The 3,499-nt window shown below is 28.1% G+C and overlaps 1 non-coding gene across 1 annotated transcript; it reads right to left on the reverse strand.

Annotated features, from left to right (window-relative positions):
* Positions 1–1,140: 1,140 nt before the first annotated feature.
* On the reverse strand, positions 1,141–1,214 carry TRNAN-GUU (transfer RNA asparagine (anticodon GUU)). Its single transcript has one exon. It is a non-coding gene; the product is annotated as a tRNA-Asn (tRNA).
* Between the last annotated feature and the right edge of the window lie 2,285 nt (positions 1,215–3,499).

The raw sequence follows: 3,499 nt of genomic DNA on the forward strand, positions 1-3,499 counted from the left end.
TTTTTTTTGCAAATTCGGGTCGAGTCGGGCTCAGGGGCTCAGCCTGTTTAAAAAACGGGCCTCATTTTTTTACCCAAGTCATTTTTCCAGCCTATATTTTTACTTAAACCTTCTTACTTTTTGAACGAATCTTCATGCCGAACTGAAAGGCCCAGTCCATGATAAGTCTACCTCGTACTCCTAAACTATTAATAAAATTATAGTACCGAAGTGAAAGTTATTAAAAAATGTGATAAAATGCATACTTATTAGTCATTGGATGACATAATAATGTAATTATTATAAAATGTGATCACATGCATGATTATTAGTCATTGGATGGCATAATAATGTAACAATATTTATTAAATGTCAAATGATATTGTCACAATATTAATATGCTATGTGGAAATATTCATATACTATTATTATTTTTCTAAAAACTTTTTCTTTTCAAAACAAATTACATTGTTTTATCTTTTAATTGCTTTTCGAAAAAATCTATTAGGTCATAAAACTTTGAAAATTGTGTAATTTGGTCATTATCTTGTTTTGACACTACAATTTTTATGATTAAAAATTTTAATGGATTGATGTAGTCTATAATAAATATTGAAATTTAAATGGATGAAATAGATATCAAATACTTCAAGTAGTGAATTTTAATAGTTTTGATAATTGAATGTGTTCATAAAAATAAAGTGTATAATTATAATTATAACAAAGTAAGAGTTAGAATGTAATTTTAATTTTTAAAATAAAATAATAGAAAATAGTGTATTACATAAAATAAATAATTGATAATAGAAATGTAAATAGTAATTATTTTATAAGTAAAAACAAATCATATACCTTATGAATTATGTTTTTAAGATTATTACTTAGTAAAATATTATGATAATATGATATTAAATAAGTCACGTGTATTTGAAGAGAGAGAACTATTATATTTATTTTGTATAGATATTACACATTGTTGTTTAATATAAATTTAAAATTTTATAATTATAGGATCCGCTTCAAGGGGCGATAAATCAAAACCTCTTATTGTGATGGCCATTGGGCTACAACTTAGAAATCTCTGTTGGATTGATTGGCGTTGGGCTTGTAGGGTAGAGTTTTACGGAGTTCATTTGGTTTAACAATTGAAAAAATTAATTTCGCTAGAAGGAGGGCTCGAACCTCCGACCTTATGGTTAACAGCCATACGCTCTAACCAACTGAGCTATTCCAGCTTAAGGTTTTATATTAAAATTTATTTACATGCCTGTAAATAATTTTTGAATTGTGTGAAAAGCTGGAATCTAATCTGATGAAAACATGGGTGACGTTGATGCAAAGTTACCGTTAATCCGAGAAATTTAACTTTGCAATGTCTTCTTTTGTTAATGTTTTGCTTTTATTTATATTAGTTTTCTTTTTTATTTAAAAGAAAGTTACCGTTAATTTTACATAAATTTTAATACGATAAAATTGTTTTAATTTTAATAGAAGTAAAAATAGTTATGTATAAATATTTAATTATAAAATTGAATTTAATTGGTTGATTTATTAATTTAATTATATCTTAAGTTTTGAATTTATGTCATTATTGTTTAGTTAAAGTGTACTACAATTATAAACTAAAAGCTATAAATCAATAAATCATTTAGTAAATGGTTAAAATATACACAAAATAATTAAAAAGATTATGTTAACATGGCTGTAGTAAAGAAATGGATAACATAATAGTTGTAAATTTATCACCAATACGTAAATTTGCGTAAGCTATAACACAAGTGTTTATCCATTAAAATGGCATCATTATGCTAACATTGGTTAGGTCTAAACTTATATCAACTCTGCATGTTATCTCACAAATATTAAATTAATAAATTGCGTGCTGCTAATATTGCTAATCTTTCTATAATAAAATTAGGACAACTATTTGATAGAATCAAATAAAAGTTTTTTAAATTCAGAAGTGAAGTTAAAAAATTGTTAAATATTGTCGATTGAGTCTTAACTCGATTGGCATGAACATTGTTGCCAATGTAGGAGGATGTGGATTCGAGTGCACTAATATGCATTATCCTCCTATTTATAGGTCGAGGAGGAGTTATGGGTAGTTCTAGATATTATGTTAATAAAAGTAGATATAACCAGAACCTATAATAAAGTTAATAAATCTCCACTGTTAGTTTACTTGATTGTAATCTATTAAATTAATCATTATTTTTATGATAAGAAATTAAAAGAAAATGTGATAACAAATATTGATAATAAAATTATTAAAATCATAAAGATTAATAATCGTAAAATCATAATTCATTACGAATAATAGTAGTAGTAAACTATTCATAATAATAAACTTTTCATAATAATAATAATAATAATAATTGTTAGAATTGAGTGACCAATCCTTATTAAAATAAAATACGGTGATAAAATAAAATAAAAATAAAATCCATAAAGAACTACACTTCTTTTATTTTATTTTAGAATAAGGTTTTTAAACCTTATTAAACTTCATCTATTTGATATTGATTTGAATAAGGTGTTTCAATCTTACTACACTTCTTCTATTAGAATATGGTTTTACAAGTCTATAATATAGTCTACTCCTTTTGTAATCATTTGAATTTGACATAGTGAATTATCTTCTCCTCTACCCGTGGCTTTTTTCTCGAAAGGGTTTCCACGTAAAAATCTGTGTGTTCTTTATTTCCTTTCTCTTTTCTTTGCGATATATTGTCATTATCGACTTTCCATTTTTCATAATTTGGTATCAGAGCTTTCGGGTTGTTTATCTTATTCACGATAATGGCGTCTTTGAAGTATGAAATTTCGCTGTTAGATCGTAACACTAGATTCGCATTGTGGCAGATAAAGATGCAGGAAGTTCTTAGGTAGATGGACTTAGAGGATGCCCTACTAAGGATAGATAAGATGCCTTCGTCATTGACGGAGGAAGAGAAGAAGTGTAAGGATCGAAAGGCGTTAACACAGTTACATTTGTATTTGTCTAATGAAATTTTCCAGGATGTGATTGAAGGAGAAGACCGCCGTTGCATTATGGAAGAGACTGGAACAAATATGTATGTTGAAAACTCTAACTAGGAAGTTACATATGTTGAAAACTCTAACTAGGAAGTTACATATGAAGCAACACCTTTATGCTCATCGTTTGGAGGAAGGTGCACCTGGGTACGAACACTTAACAATGTTGAAAGAAATTCTTTCAAACTTACAAGCCATAAAGGTTCGTTGCCCCTGTTTTATTCAACCTTTAGAGACACGATTTTATATAGCCGCGAGTCTCTCACAGTTGATGAGGTTTATGATTCTTTGACCTCATATGATAAGATGAAGCATCTTGTGGTTAAACTCGACTCTCAGGGAGGGGGTCTCATTGTTCGTAGAAGACAATATCAGAGTGCTGGTGATGATCGTGGAAGGGCACAGGAACGAAATCCTCGCGGTAAATGTAAGGGTATATCGAAGTTTTCAAATAGAGGTAAAACTTGTAACTTCTACAAGA

The sequence above is a fragment of the Gossypium raimondii genome, chromosome 12 (genome assembly GCF_025698545.1).
Source record: "Gossypium raimondii isolate GPD5lz chromosome 12, ASM2569854v1, whole genome shotgun sequence".
NCBI classification, from domain to species: domain Eukaryota; kingdom Viridiplantae; phylum Streptophyta; class Magnoliopsida; order Malvales; family Malvaceae; genus Gossypium; species Gossypium raimondii.